General features: G+C 37.7%; 1 pseudogene; it reads left to right on the top strand.

The window, feature by feature from the left end:
* The first annotated feature begins 8,281 nt into the window (after window positions 1-8,281).
* LOC140162768 (membrane progestin receptor gamma-A pseudogene) lies at window positions 8,282-12,578 on the top strand (annotated as a pseudogene).
* The last annotated feature ends 4,904 nt before the right edge of the window (window positions 12,579-17,482 follow it).

Here is a 17,482-nt window from a genome sequence, read left to right as displayed (position 1 = left end):
AACGACAGGAAAGTCTACCATATTTGTGAATTTGTTGTAGCACGGGGCATCCAACGACAGGGAAGTCTGCCTTATTGGTGAATTTTTTGTAGCATGGGGCATCCAACGACAGGGAAGTCTACCTTATTGGTGAATTTTTTGTAGCATGGGGCATCCAACGACAGGAAATTCTACCATATTGGTGAATTTTTTGTAGCATGGGGCATCCAACGACAGGGAAGTCTACCTTATTAGTGAATTTGTTGTAGCATGCCCGAGACAGGAAAGTCTGCCACATTGGTGAATTTTTTGTTGCACAGGGCACCCCCAAAGACAGGAAAGTCTACATTATTGGCGAATTTGTTGTAGCACAAGGCACCCAAAGACAGGAAAGTCTACATTATTGGTGTATTATTTTGTTGTAGCACATTGAATCCACAGATAGGAAAGTCTGTATTATTGGTGCAGTTGTTGTACAATCGGGCATCCAGGAACAGGACAGTTTCACCTCATAAACTAACCACAGAAAAGTCTATCCTATTGGTGCATCCACTTGGCCCCTCAACATGTATACACTAAAGTTGCGTATAGTTTCGTAATGTTGTATACATGTTCAGGGGCCAAAACAAATCTTTCACAACCTTTCATGATGTTTTCACCCTGGAACATGTATTAAACATTATAAAACCCTAAGGGCGAATTTCTCGACGGGTGGCTTAGCAGTTGGCTAGTCTAGCCTGAAGGCTTAAGAGGTCGTAAGACCAGGCTTAACTGAAAACACGTTCCCCGAAACACGGCTACCATAGCCTCGAGGCTTCGTTAGCCTGTGGGCCAGGCTTGTAGGATTAGCCCCAGGCTTCGGTAAAATTTGCATTTCTCGAAATCAGTCTTCTGTAGCCGTAGTCTACGCAAGCCTGTTAGGCCAGGCTTACAGCGGCTTTTCTTGGCCCTGCCTCAGAGCAGGTCTTAGGTCGTAAGCCTTGGTCTATTTCAATTGACAAATTGCTTAAATTGTAATGCAAAGTTTTCATGGTTTTTCTTTCATATTTTTGAACCAAAACAGATGCTGTCTTTCAATCAACATAGAGTAGGCCCCTACCCCTAAGTAATAATCATTGTTCGATTTAGTTGAACATTTCACCATTTTCTTTCTTTCTTTCTTTCTTTCTTTCTTTCTTTCTTTCTTTCTTTCTTTCTTTCTTTCTTTCTTTCTTTCTTTCTTTCTTTCTTTCTTTCTTTCTTTCTTTCTTTCTTTCTTTCTTTCTTTCTTTCTTTCTTTCTTTCTTTCTTTCTTTCTTTCTTTCTTTCTTTCTTTCTTTCTTTCTTTCTTTCTTTATTCAAACTTCTTTTGCCTGGGTAACAAAACTCAGTGTAAACACTGTTTTTCAGTTTGGCCCAGGGGTCAAACTTAAAACATCAAAATACATATCACCTTTCTTGATACATATCACCTTTTATTTATTTTATTTATTAAAACACTTTTTATTTATTAAAACATTTTATTTTAGTGTTCATTCGAGTCAGTTAAACCTGCTGTTAGTTGAACATTTCACCATTTTATTTGAGTGTTCATTCGAATCAGTTAAACCTGCTGTGATATATAAAGGCATACTCATTTTGAATATGGACTTTCTTTTGGAGCAACGGTGCCAAAGGGGTGCAATTAAAGCAAGACGCAATCTTCGACGTCAACTTGCTATCGTGAGCGTCTTCAGGAGAGGAAGGATCCTTTTCTGAAGTATTCGTATGCCAAATTTAAATCACGCTGCCGATTCAGTAAAGGCAATGTTTTAAGGCTTACTGATCTGCTTGAACCTAACTTGTAACGGTCAACAAATAGAAGTGCCCCCCCCCCATGTTTGACATGTCCTAAAATCTTGACCTTCCACATGAACTTGCTCCCATGCTTTCCTCTTTTTTGCCTGAGATTTATTATTCTGTAAACATGTACATATGTTGCCTGAGTTCGACTTCACTTCGGAGGCATGCTGAAAGTAATCATGGTAATAATGATTATATTTGTGAACGGAGTCGTTTCGTTAACATACCCGAAGGAACAGTTCTTGAAACGTTTGAATGATCAAAAGACAAAACTTTTTTATCATCATCATCATCATCATCATCATCATCATCATCATCATCATCATCATCATCATCATCATCATCATCATCATAAACTATGCACTCATGCTAAATTCGCAAATAGAACATGAAAATATCAGCAGTAGATAGCACACGCGATGGTGGTCAAATGCTTGGTTATGTTTTTGTTTTTGCACCAAAATTATCCTTAAATAATGATTTACTTTTGACAAACATGCGTATGATTAGTTTGAAGTGTGAAACAATTTTTGCTTTAGGCCTACTTTTAGGGAATCGAAGTTTCCTTTTCTGTAGGCTTGCAGTTTGACCCTTTTTGAAATGCAAATAAAAAATAAAAAATTAATGAGTCGAGTAAAAAGTATAGAAGTATCATTCATGCAAGCAGGACTCATAATAAAGAAAAGTGGAAATAAAATAATACATAAAAGACACAAAACAGAAAAATACTAGTCTTGCATATCAAGTTGTGTACAGTGGTGTAAGCCCAAGCACAAGACCGCCGGTCTAGGCTAGTCTTTGCGCTGCTAAACATGTTAGTACGGTAAACCGTGAAGGACAACAGCTTATGCACATCTACCTCCAACTGCCTATACAATTAAGTCGCTGGTAAAAAGGGACGAGGTTGTCAAGCGTTAAGCCGGCAAGGCCACTAAGACCAGGTTGAATATGCGTTCAAGAAATCCGGCTACTGTTAAGACTCGGGCTTCGAGAGCGGGCTAGGCTTATGGCTTAGTAGCCTCAAGGCCGCCTTAAGCCAAAGGCTTACTAAGACTCCTATCGAGAAATTCGCCCTAAGAAACTAAACGTAACTTTAGTGTATACATGTTGAGGGGTCAAGTGGACTTACGGTCTTCTTGCGCTCAGGTCTTCATTTGTTTAAGAAATAAAGGGTAATGCATGATCCTTTACACGAAAATAATGTGTCCGAGGCAGTAAAAACGTAAATAATGGGTGAGGCGCAGCCGAACCCATTATTTAAACGTTTTTACTGCCGAGGACACATTATTTGCGTGTAAAGGATAATGCTGCACCCTTTATTTCTATTCTATTACCACAAAATAGTGTGATTTAAAGAGAAAATATCAATTTTTTTGCCCAAATATTTCATGTTGTTTACCTCAAGGTGGAGCGCATACGCGTAGCCAAAGCGTATGCACATTCCAATAACACAACCTAACATTCCATTCTCCCCTATAAGCAGGTATGCACATACAATAACACATCCCTGACATTCCATTCTCCCTACATAAGCAGGTGTGCTGTGCGCTCTGCTGTGCGCTGTGATGATAGAAGAACATAAAGTTCGTTGCCCTTGACACTTTATCGCTAATTAATGGTCTGTCACGTGACGCGTTTCAACAAATCACAGTGCGCGATTTTGAATAATGGGTCGTGGGGTAATACCCGGGGGTACTCAGTACAAATGACCATACGGGGACGTGCCGCAAACATGGGTAGCATTTTCAGCCTTCTGGTATATCAATGACCCCTTTTTCAAAGCCTATTTTGGTATATGAATGGGTCCTTTTTTCAAAATTTTCTCAATTTTTTCGGAAAACAGCCCAATTTTTCCTTAATGTAGCCAAAATTTTCAAAATTTTCCCAAAATTTTGGGAAAATTTGTAAAAACTAAGACAATTTTGGGTAAATTCGGCCGAAAATTTTGACTTTTGGTATATCAATGGGTCCAAATTTCTTGAAAAATTGGTATATTTATGGGTCTACTTCCAAAATCTCAGCGGCACGTCCCTACCAAAACCAAACTTGAGTACCCCCCCCGGGGGGTAATAGAATTTAAAATATGACATCCAGAACCAGTACAGTTTACCTTACAACTAGCACACGGTCTACGTTATTGGTACATTTGTTGTAGTATGCAAAGGCATCCAAAGACATATACCTTTATTGGTGAAGTTCCTGTAGAACAGGGCGCATCCAGCAGCAAAATACATTAGCTTTAAAATGCTAATGAAATGAAATCAAATAAAATGATTAGTTTCCCGTCACATTTTCTTTCAGTGAAATATGAGGTCATGATTTCATTATTCATTGTTTTGGAAAATTTCGTTATTGTCAAAACTTTAATTTACATGGCTATTATACCTATATTGTTGATGAAAGACCATCTCAAAACATGTATTAATGCTTATCATCACTACATACATTAGAGAAACACGATTGAAAAAAGATTTGAATTTTTTTAAATTAAAATGAAAAGAAATGTGCAATTTTTGTAATCACTAGAAACATGAAAGTAATCCTTAAATTTTCATTATTTACCACACCCTCTACCCCTACAACTAAGAAAAACGGCTGCTTGTGCATCAGACGATGTCAGACACTTTGCGAGTTTCAATTTTGATTATTATCATCTCAATTTTCAGATAATTGACTTTTAAATGAAAATAAGGAAAGTTTTGGTCAAATTGAAAAGGTGATGCGGGCGGGTGACGGGAAACTAATCATTTCATTACATAGTAATATCATTCCTAATTACATGTGGGCGTATTCCTATATATATTCTGTTTTATATTCTTTATACATTTAGATGTATTTCTAATACATATTTGTATTAGACAGTAAGGCGACGTTCTATCCCAGATTTTATATTTGGGATTTCTGTATTGGCTTAGCTGTATACAATAAAACAACCGTTGTTTTTTTGCCGAAATGCCGAAAAATTCCGTCGCCTAAAGAATAATAAAAATTCCTTTAAAAAATGGGAGCTTTGACGTGATGTGCTGAAATTCGGGGGGCACCATCGCTGTCAACCAAAGACCCCATTACCAGCACGTGCTCAGTGTCGCCCAAAGACCAGGCTATTAAGACCCCCCTTTTCACCATCGCTGTCACCAAAAGACCCCATTACCAGCACATGCTCTGTCACCCAAACACCCCATATTTTTCCTTTAGATCTGTCACCCAAAGACCTAGACCCTAATATTTCCATCTGAACAGCAAAGAGTCGTCTATCACTGATTTTCGAGGCTTCTTTTGGCTATCACCCAAAGACCCCATTAATATATTCTCAACCAATTCCCCCCTAATTTAGATCCAAACGGTCCTCTCTCACCCAATGACCCCATATTTTGTACACTAATTTTGCTCTCACAGAATGCCACTGAAAATCATGCTCTCAGGCTTGCTATGACATTATATTTTTATATTTTGCTATCACCGGATGCCCCTTACTGGCCAGCCCTACACCTATATCCATTTCATATTGAAGTTCCACCCCGGGGCTGAAATGTAACCGTTACGCGTTTGGATACAGGTTTTTTCTTTAAAACAATCATGTAACATTAGCATAGTAAGCAAAGAAAGAATAGGAAAAGTAAAGCATTTTTATTGCAGTGAGGGAGGTGTAAACTCGTACTGCATGGGACGAAAGAGGGTTGGTTTCAAATAAAAAGGAATAAAGATCTTACCATTTCAGTTACTATTGTTAGGAAATCATGTTGTGGGGGTTGTTGGAGCAGAATTATTTTATTTAAAATATAGGTTTGTTAAGGATTGTTTTCCAAGTGGACATATTATGATAATTATAACTGTCGGTTGTAATACCTGACAATATTGCATTCCTGATTATTGATTTAAAGAAAAGTCGCCGCGGATATCAGGTTTTAAGAGCATTTGAACTTGTTTAACATGCTTAATAAGCGACACAAAAGTCACGGTGTATTGGGTGTTTTTATTAACCCAATAATTTTGTATTTCAAACAAAGATGACAAGCCTATACGGGATTTTAATAGCTTTTAATGATTTTGGTAAAGGTAACTGTTTTAAATAGCATGCGTCGCTCTTCACCTGGATCATAGGTCTACTCTGCGATCGTAATAGCGCAATCTCTCTATCAGGTTCTATAAGAGGCGGTCAAAGGTCTAGGTTTATTTGGTTTTATCAGTCCATTAATTTTGTATTTCAAACAAAGATTATACGCACAAGATTTCATCCCGTGCATATTTGTAAACAATAATAAAAACAAATCCAAGCAAATTGTGGTTTTATTTCTAAGCTGGGCATACTTTAAGCAAAACAATTGCGAAGTAAATCTAGCAAGAGTGAAATTAGAAGCTTTTCACAAAGTCATGCCAATTAAGTGCCCCAGCCGTAGCGTAGCTGGCGCCCTAATAAAAAGGCGCAACAGAATAATGTTTCCTGATAACGAATAAGCAGGGCCTAATTTCTAGACTTCCGGGGGAACTTTAGTTGGTTTCAAGCTTGTTTTAGCACAGGGCATGCACACAGTCAGGAAAGTCTACCCAGTCATAATACATTAAAGGTGGGTAACCTGATTGACAGCCTCCACCCCCCCCCCACCCCCACTTTACCCACCAAAATGCATAGTTTGGTATAGGGTGAAAGCTCATATTTTTCTCTTTAACATGTTGAAATTAGGAATTCCAAATCGGTATATTTCTGAAGAAATCATCAAAAACCTGTCGAATAAGTTTTAACTGTGGTTATATACCACGAATTGAGACTAATTCGACAGGTTTTTTATGACATCTTCGGAAATACACCGATTTGGAACTCCTAATTTCGATACTAGTATGTTAATGAGAAAAATATGATCTCTCATTTGGTATCAATTTATTACATGAATATCATTGATAAAAACACTGTAGACTAATATTATCGTGATTATCACTCTGTATAAATGTCAGTAATCCCATAAGAAATTAGTCCCATTTACAAGAAACATTTGTGTTCTTTTTGCATAAATGCTTGAAAGGGACATTTATGTTGCACGTCAATTTTAAAGAATTCCATTTTCCAAATATATCATGCCACCTCCCTTTAAGCATCTGCTATACCTACACTTTAATCGGACATAACTTTTGACCCGAGTATTAAATTAACCCAAATTAACCCAACTAAACGGCCATGCATGATTAAAAGTATTTAACCCTACGAAGGGGGGTGGGGTGGGGGTAGGCGAAGGTTTTTCATCTGCCAAAAAAACCGTGTTTACACTTAAAGACAACGTGTTTTAATTTTGTTCTTGTATAGGTCTACCAGAACCAAATTCAAATTTCACGATATTTTTGATAAACGAATTTATCGGCAAGAAATTTTTGTACATAAACATTATGTAGCCAGTGGTATAAAAATCTCAACTGTTCTGGAAAAAAGATGGGGGGGGGGGTGATGCTGTGGATCATGAAATGCCCTTTTAAGCTAATCGTATAGTTCCATCCGTTGCACTCTCGTTTTAGTGATAAAATTGTTAGCACTTCAAGTTACCCGGAATACCCGGGGGTAGGGCCGACCATCAAAAATGACCGGGGCATATGAAAAGGTTCGACTACAAAAACGATTCTCTTATATAAATGCATCTACGCACAGTTTCCACCTCGCACCCAAGCACACAGATATTTCCTAGCACATCGCGAGTCTAGCCCCTACGCATTCTGTGATTATACTACACGGTTGAGTGCATAGCATCATAAGAGCTGTGTGAGATCTAGTGGAAAATCAGACATCTGGGATTGTTTTTGTCAAAACCTCAAGTGTTCCCTCATCCAATCAGAATTTTTTTTATATCGAACGAAACCTAACACTTCACCCTAAAAGCACTTTTTATTAGGTCAACAGATAGCGCAATTCAATGTTTATAGCAAGGCGAATGTGGTAAATCTGTTGAAAATGACCTATCCCAGCACAATTTTGACCAAAATGTAGGTGTAAGTGTTCAATATTTTTCAAATTGTATGTCATTAAATGAAAGAGCACACTTCGGGACGCACCATTAGAGTTCAAGGAGGGGGTTAGGAAGTTTTTCCCCTGACTCCAACTTCCTAACTCCCCCCTTGAAGTATAATGGTGCGTCCCTCATATTGTCCATAGACGCCTACTAGCTTCATTTTAATGAGCAATGGCCAATTCTCTTTAAATTGCAAATCTTGCAATGTGCAAAAAGTTACTATTTTCACCTGCTTTCAATGAACTATAACTTTGCTTATTAAGAGCGCTTACAAATTCAATGATATGGGCGAGGCCCACATTTTATAATAGAAAATTAGGGGGTTGCAACTCCCTACGAAGTCCAATGGCTCAGTACCGGAAAGAAAGCTTTTTAAATTTGTGATTTCATGTTCTTTTCCGGGAATTATTTTTGGAACACACTGTAGGCCTATATTGAAGGTCTGCCAACACGTTCAGGTTGTATTAAGGGAACGGGTCACGGCACACATTGTGCCACCATCGAGCTCGATCATGGTGCCACCATCTGAAATGCTTTGGTCATGCATGCATGATTATGCCAATTAAAACAAACAGCATATTCATTTGGTTATATATGACAGTATTGACAGATATTGATAAAATACTACAGGGCTACATAAACAGGTTTTATTATTTTGTAATAATCAATTAATGTGAGCAATAAATGTAGCCTACCTAGTACACTAACGCTGGTAGGCCTATAGGCGCTTATAGGCTTTCGACCTACACTGGCGATATATCCGTGGCACTACTGATCTTTATACAGAAAGAAACGGAAATGATGATACGGCACTCATAGGAGGCAGGTGATACGAACAGTTTTATCATGTAGGGGCCTATAGTAAGTATAGCTATGTGTAATTATCTAGTCGTTCAAGTTCAAATGTTGTATCTTTGAATGAAGATCCCAGCAAAATAACACAAAAAAGTTTTACAAAAAATATTCATAGTGTCGTGATAGGCCTAAAGGGTATAAAACGTTTTGATAACATTCAGAAACATTTTTGGAAACTTAAAAAACATTCTCACATATTATAGGCCTAATGTTATTAAGTGCTAATATTTTGCCAAAATGTTTACAAAAAAATAGTTTGCCATAACATTTTGACAACATTTTAAAAATATTGTTGTCTTTTCACGTAAAATGTTTTAAACAATATCATATTATATAACCCGACATTTAAATGTTATTAAAATGTTTTGACCAAAATCAAAACGCGATTAACACGTTTATAACCATTTTTGTGTTTGCTGGGATGTGTGGTTACCATTTTTTGTAACACTTCCAAGACGTTCGTTCAAGTTAGCTCTATACCGATAGACAGTAAGCCTACAGGATCAACAAGGTTCACACTCTAGCTCCCGCTCTAGCTAAACAACTTCACATTCAATTTAACCACCTAAAATGAATTTGTTTTACTATTGTTCATGTATATCCCTCATAAACACATAAATTATATTCTGATTCCACACACACATGTTTAATATAGGCCTACTTGACTCTTATTAAAGCAGGAAGCTTAGTTTAAAAAAAATAAACATGTATAAATGGCTAGGTGTGAGTGCAAACTCATTGTGTCTGCTTAGAACTGAACACTTAAATATTTTGTATACAAAATATTCAGTGGCGTGCGCAGCACATTGAAATTGGGGGGCCAGGTTGTTCAGTTCCCCCCGAAAGAGTCTGATTAGGAGAAAATTTTGACGTTTTTAACGTTTTCCCCCGAATGACCAACAAAAGTGGGGGAGCCTGCCCCCCCCCCCCCTTTGCGCACGCCACTGAAAATATTTGCAGTTTTTAAGTGTATAGGCCTAAAGTGTGCCTTTTTGATTAATTTATCGAATCTTGAGGTTACATAGCTTTTAAGTGAAATCAATTTAAAGGCGAGTCAATCCTCTCGGTATGACTTTTATCGTCAATCATCTTCTCTTTTTCTTCCATATTTTTGGAGTTATGGTTTTCAGTGCGTGTCAAAAAAATTGACAAATAGGGGCCTACCCAATTTTGAGTCAGTTTAAAAGAAAGTGCAAATGGGCTATTCCATTTGGAATCCAGGTAGGCCTATCCCCAATGGAAGACATGACCTTAAATCAGTCTACACAAGGGGTGCCAAATTCAAACGGGGTTAGCCTATCTCGGACTCGCTCCGTTTAAAATTTATACGCCCCGTGTGGGAGCTAGGAGATTAAGGTCATGTCTTCCAGAGGGGGTGTATGGATTTCAAACGGAACAGCCCAATAAAAGGAATTAGAGCCGAAAAGTTTCGATGAGAGAGGAGGTGAGGAATAACATGTCGGAGGTCAGAGAGGGGGAAGAGTGCACGAGAGGGGTGAGGGGGAGGGAAATGGAGAAGGGAGGGGAGAGAGAGGGAGAGTGTGCAAAAAAAAGTTTCAAGTGACAAAACGGAATACTATACGTCGGATATTCAAGTCATGTTGTTTGTTTCCTGTGACTTCAAATATATAGGTTATTGTGCCCGAAGTCTTAATGACGCCATGTGACTCATGAATATCTATAGTATACTTTAACAAATTATTTTAATCACATGATGCCAGCACGAAGTCGCTAGTAAGGCGGTTTTTGACCCAAACTGGATGGACTGAGAAATAGTCGGGGAAATAGTAAGTTTATCATAATTTATTTATGAATTTCAATTTTACGGTGAATATTACTACTTTACTCATTAATTAATTCTCCCGTAAAACTTTTCATATTTCAAACGTTAGAATTATATTTCCTTTCTTTCTTTTCAGGTCTGCAGATTATGAAGATATTTAAGACCTGATATCGAAAAGAAATACCAAGCTAAATTTCTTTAGTATGTGTTGGCAAAGCCACCGTGCCAGGGAGCAAGTGGGTGTTTATATACTACTACCGTAAATGTCGCAGTTTAAGCTTCACGTCATATATAAGCAGCGTGCACCTGTCCTAAAGTCACCGCGGTCACCGACATTAAGCATGTTAAGGTTCATGGTATTGCGTGATCAACAGAATCAACCACGACACTCTCTGCTATAGCCTACAAGGACACAAAGCTGCAAAGAAGCTATAGGCCTACTCCGCGTTGTTTGCCGACTTTATAGTACATGTAGTATATCACATATATTGAATGAATTACTTTTTATATTATTGCAGGAAGTTTGGAGTGATAAGGCAATCATAATATATCGTTTGATCCGCGGGTGATTTTTAAGGTTGCTATGGCTACCAATTTGAGGACAACGTGCTCAAAGATTTCATAAGTTTTAGTTGGATTTATACCTTATCAACGACAGCTATATGCAAATGAAACTCTTCCACATATTCTGATATATCACTCAGGTTAGAGCTTGGAATAACACCATGGCAAAGTGTATGCAAATGAAACTCTTCCACAGACACCAAGTCTCTGCTTTCTTTCACAGAGCATTCATCACATCGGGTTACAGGTCTTGTCACAGCACTGCAACGTCTTGTCTTCGTAGCGCTTTCATTCTCACGAACGAGACTATTAACTTTTGGACCCACTTCGTAGCATTTGTGGCGTTCTCAATCCACTTATACATGCTCCCTTTAGATTTCATCCATGATGAGTTCACGCTACCATTGCTAACATTCGGTATATCAGCATGTGTTTACACATTTACCTCGAGCATAGCACACCTGTTCAATTGTATGTCCGAGTGCCACCTCCAGACGTTCTTCTTCCTTGATTATTCCGCTATAAGTTTATACAGTCTCGGCTCTGCAATCGCCTATAATTATTACTCTTTCCCGACAATCTTAATAAATACGACATTCCATGAGATATTTCTACCGACTGCTATAATTGCTGGAATTATATGTACAATTATAACATGTGCTTCACGTTTAACATCAGGGTTCATAAAAACAAAACTTATGCGAATTTCTGGGTTTATAATACCGTACGCATTCTGTCATTATCCGTTAATATACCGAATATTGTTCTGTCAAGATGAACTTGAGTGTGATCCGGAAGCACTTAGCCTCCATATACAAGAAATATTCCTAACAGTGTCTTCCACTTCACTGTTCCTGAGCCATATCCCAGAATGCTTTTCACCCGGGACATTTGACATTGTCGGCAACAGCCATCAACTATTTCATGTCGGTGTAAGTCTGTCGACATACCGACATCTTATGGCATTTATGACCGACATGAAGAATAGAAGAGAACTGCTTTCTACAATTCTATTACATCCTCCAAGTTTTCAAGGAACTGTGTTGCCATTTGGATTCCTGGCTGCTTCAAACTTGGTCATAACTGTTACATTTTTAATTTTGTTCAAAAGGCGAAATTATTCAAAGTTAAAATGATAAAGAATTGAAATGTTTGCATGAAATTATGGCGAGAGAATTAAATTTGATACACAGCGAAAAAGATAAAGTTATGCAACAGTGTTAAGGGATCGGTCACCTCACCTTTGCACAGTATTTTTGTGGGGCCTGACTCCTGAGAGCTCATCATCAGACAAACCAAATTGCATTATGAATATGAGGAATGTGCTTCTTATATCAAATACTTTTGATTTTTTTAATTTGTGATATAATACAAATTTTACGGCAAATTATTAAAAATTGATATTTTTGATATAAAGGGGCCACCAACCAAGCCAAAGATCTACAATTTGACCTCTACCTTTGACCTTGGATGACCTTTATAAGTATTTGCCCAATCAAGCAATTTTCTGAAATTTCATTAAAAAAAATGCATAATATCAAAGGATATTAGATATCTTCTCCTTCAATGCTTGAATGAAGATATCATAATGGCGTAACTAGGGGGGGCAACATGGCCCGGGCGCTACCGTTAGGGGGGGGCGCCAAATTGACAAATTCAGCCAGGACCAGCATCAATTCTGCGCCCCTCCAAGGGATGAAAGTCAACATTTTCGCGCGCGAATCGCGCATTTCAACACAAAATCAATTGAAAGAACATTTTAAGATCGATATTCAACTCCCGGGATTCAACTTCTAGTAACCAAATTAATTAGTGGTAGGCCTTAAAAATTTGTCCAAAATCGGGGTGGGGGGGTAGGGGCGCCAATTTTGTTTCTTGCCCCGGGCGCTACCAACCCTAGTTACGCCACTGACGTCACATATACCCTTTGCAACATGATACATCGCCTCATTTCATCAAATAACACTCCTCATGCACAGGTTTCATTTGTTCTCAAGTTGAGAATAGACTGACTAAACATGGGTCGATAGTCATGAAATAAACATATTTTGCAAGATTGGGATGTGCTGTGTTGTTCATTGAGGTACTTTTGACACTGTCAACCCATGTTCAACTGGATTGCAAATTTGAACAGAAAAGTGAAATTGAAGCAATGCATTCATTGTGGGAAATGAAAGATATCTTCTGTGGCTTAAAGCAGTGGCGGCGCCACGGGGGGGGCATGGGGAAAATACCCTTGGGCCCTCAGAAAAAAGCCTGTGAAAATTACTTTTCACAGCAATTTGACCCACCAATGCTGACTTCAACAGCAATCCACGGCATTATCTGTTGTTGATCTGAAGTGTTACAAAGTGTCACAAAAGATGGACCAGTATAACATTAAAAATTTTACAATTTGAGTTCACATCTGTGAAAATTGATGAGGGCCTGTATATGGATTTCAACCCCAATGGCCCCTAATTTGTTTTAAATATGTTTTTGAAAGGGACAACAAACAAGTGCTTTCACAGGTTTCGCATCAAACTAAAACTCATTTTATGATGTGGTATGATCTTAATTCATCATAAATATAACAAATGAAAGTTACAAATTAATTGCAATTTTTGTAAAGAGCATCAGGCCAAAAGGTGAATGCAGTATAGGTGAGGTATAGCAGCAAATACAAAATATGTTCAACATTATTTGCGAAAGGTTAGAAAAGTTGCCAGAAAACGTTTAAATGTTGGGTTATACAAAGGTTATGTAAAGGGTATAAAACGTATTCATAACGTTCAAAAACATTTTTTGAAAACTTACTGCAAAATATTATAACACAATGTTATGCAAGTGTTGACAAAATATTTTGCAAAAACTATTTATAGCATTTTGACAGCATTTTATTATGTTGTAGCAGTGTGTTTTCATACAAAACGTTTTTAAAATGTTTTCATGACCTTTATAAAAGCCAACATTTAATGTTAATTGTTATTAAAATGTTTTTACTAAAACTAAAACCCAAAAAATAATATGTTTAAAACGTTTTGTGTTTGCTGGGTAATGCTAAGCAAGCTAAAGCCCCATGGTCCAGCTAGAGTGCAAAAATCGCTCTAGTTTACTTACTGCTTCGGGCTATTCCAGCTGAATTCCATACACCCCCTATGGAAGACATGACCTTAATCATCCACACAGGGAGTGTGAATTTCAAATGCAGTTACCTGAATGAGTGACTCCATTTGATATCTACACTCCCTGTGTGGATGGAAGAATAAGGTCATGTCCTCCATAGGGGGAGCAATAGGGCATGAACCCTATGTCTATGGGGGAGTATGGATTTCAGCTAGAATAGTCATAGGCATAGATCGGGGAGGGGTAAATCCCCATATTTGCTAGGGGGATGGTCCATACAATCACCCCCCCAATCTTGACACCTGTACGTGGGTTTCTGGCCAAATTAATCTTATATGTGACAAGATCTGCTCCATGGGGGCCAAAGGAGGCATTTTTGAATATTGATTTACTATAATTATTACCTTGTAGTAACATTAGGCTATCAATACTGAAAACACCAAAGGTCTAGCATACTTAGTTCCAAAGTTATGAGGCTTTGTAATGTTTATTTTCTTATGTATTTTATTGTTTTTTACTCCATATTTTTGCCTTGATCTCAGTTTCAAATTTGCCGCCTTTGGCTCCCATGGACCAGATCGTGTCACATATTTGGCAATTTTAGCCCCCAAAGTGCCAATTTTTGCACGCTTCACATGAATTTATCCCACTTTTGCACATTATTTCATAAGTTTAGCTTCAGTATGGCATTTTTTTTGCTTCTTTTGCACGCATTTGTACCATAAACTTATTCTGTCGCAAAAAGGTGCTGGTCTGCTGGATTCACTAAACTTCAAGAATTTTTTTTTCCAACCCACATCCTCCCAATGTCAAAGAGAAATCTACGCCACTGGGAATAATTCATTTTTTCCTTTGGAGGGTAAACCTAGGATATATCATGAAGTGGAGATACAGTCAAATCATGTCCCTTCTAAAAGAGTTCATTTATTATATAACATAATGGATAAATAAATGAATACATATAAAACATCTTTGGTTTGCTACAACAATGTATAATATTATGTTCTTACTTGTTCTGGACACATAATTAAAACAATGTGATCATGATTTGAAGATATAATAATTTGATAATACCGGTAATGATAATAAAATGTGAGTAAATACTTGACTTGTACAACATGGCTGTCAACTTTGTGGGATTGCTTGGTGTGAGACCACAGCAGCTAAAGGGAGTATCCCATTGTGCTTTGCGGTAGCATAATAGAACTAAATATGTCATAGAAAATGTACACAAAATCCCTCATTTCAACTTTCAATTACTCGCTTAAATCAGAGGAGCTTAGACTTTTTGTTTGGAAAAGTATGACCCCTGAAGTATTGTGAAACTATCCATAGCTCTCAATATCTAAGCGGCTCTTGTTTATATTTTGTATACATTTGCTATGGAGCATGCAGATATACTACAATGCATGATGGGATACTCCTTTCAGCTGCTGTGGTGTGAGACATTATCAAACAGTGGTGTACTGGGATGGAATCATTGTTTGATGCCAAATAAAATTGTTCATTTCAGACTCGTGATTATTTGAGCCAGGGCACTTGAGAATCAAAAAAAAAGGGGGGGGGGGGTTAGGGATAACAACAATTAATTCATTTTGACAATGCATGAGATTGTGTGTAATTTTGCTACCTTGGCGTGACATTTACTACCTTGGCGTAGGATTTTGCTACCTTGGCATAAGAAAGTGCCCGAATGTGCAAGTCTCTTGCTCAATGTACAATATAAACTGGCCTCAAAAAGAAAATTTTTCACAAGGTCATATCTTAAAATCCTGTTGCACACAGGATTACTTCAATACTCTACTTTAAACACTGGTCAGTAACCAAACAGTTGTCCAACTGACACAACAGCAAAATGCACTGACATGGAACAGCTTGGTTACTGACATGTGTTTAGAGTAGAGTATTGAAGTAATCCTGTGTGTAATTTTTGTTCATTTTTATGGACAGGATTTTAAGAAATGACCTTGTGAAAAATTACTTTTTGTTTCTTTTTGAGGCCAGTTTAGTATGCCAATTTATCAGTTCAATTTGGTATATCAAACACGCTTATTGTTTATTGTAGATTTGTCTCCACCTGTACCACTGAATGAGCTATTAGCTATTCCAGTTCTTCATATTGAAGACTGACATGACCTTAATCTCCCGGGTGTAGATTTCAAATGGAGTCACCCATAAAGGTACATAACCCCATAAACATAGTGACCCCATAAAGGTACGTTTAACCCCATCTGAAATCTACGTCCCCTGGATGATTCTGGCAGTGATGGTTAATATATTAAGGCTGACTAGGGTTCTGATACTGTATAGAGCTACATCCCTGTATGACAATGGTTTACATACATAAGGTGTGTCTTGGACCATAGTGGACAGCGACTTTCCGTAAAGCTAGATTATATTATGTAATTGCGCTATTTAAATCTGGATTTTTTAAAGGCACAGAATACTTGCACTTTGTCACCAGACTCAATTTTTGAGTTATAACTTACTAGTAACCGTGCCCTCCTCAAATATGTCCTTTGGCCCTATGTGTTTATACTGTAAAGATTCCCCTAATGGTGCTATGGGCTCACGTGATATAAATGGAATTTTAGGCAAAACCTAACAGTGCCCTCTTGTAAAATTCCCACCAACAAATAAGGACACTGAACCTTAATTCTTGTTGGGATTTCAGAGGAGTGAGCTCTCCATTTCACCATGAAATTTACCCCAAGGTGAAGGAGCCCAAGTGTGCCATTAGGTGAATCTTTATGGTATGGTATCTCAATATTACATGTGAGGTTATATAGTCGGTGACAGTTTTAAACTCACAGCGATGAAATCTTTGAGAAGATCGGGCCACTTCTTCCATGGAGTGCTCAGTGGATAAGATTTTTGACTTATAACTTATTCATACACTCTTATATCAAAGCAGCCAATCAGAAAAGCTGTTAGAAAAGTACGAAACATGCATTGATTGTGTATATTGTGCACTCCAGCGTACTACGCGCAGTGTTTCTCGCGTTCAAGCGTCGCGTAGGATTGATTCATTTTTCGGGCGGGTTGATGCATTTAGATTTGGTTCTGTTTTCCAACATTTTTAGTGATAATTTGTTATATAAAAAAGTAAAAATCACGTGTTTTTTCTTCTAGTGTATGAAATAGATTAATAAACTTGTATTACTTATTGCCGAGAATTAGACAAAATAATGCACTTGTGCTGATGTTGATGCGTCTAATGCACTCCCCTTCGAGGCTCGTGCATTAGACGCATCAACATCAGCACGCTGCGGCATTATTTTGTCTAATTTCTCTCCCAATAAGTAATACGCGTTCATTAACCTATAACTAGTAACTGTGCCCTCCTCAAATATGTCCTTTGGCCCTATGTGTTTATACGGCAATT

The sequence above is a fragment of the Amphiura filiformis genome, chromosome 10, assembly GCF_039555335.1.
Source record: "Amphiura filiformis chromosome 10, Afil_fr2py, whole genome shotgun sequence".
Classification (NCBI taxonomy): Eukaryota; Metazoa; Echinodermata; class Ophiuroidea; order Amphilepidida; family Amphiuridae; genus Amphiura; species Amphiura filiformis.
The sequence above is the reverse complement of the archived record's forward strand: the minus strand, read 5'-3'. Positions and strand labels throughout refer to the sequence as shown.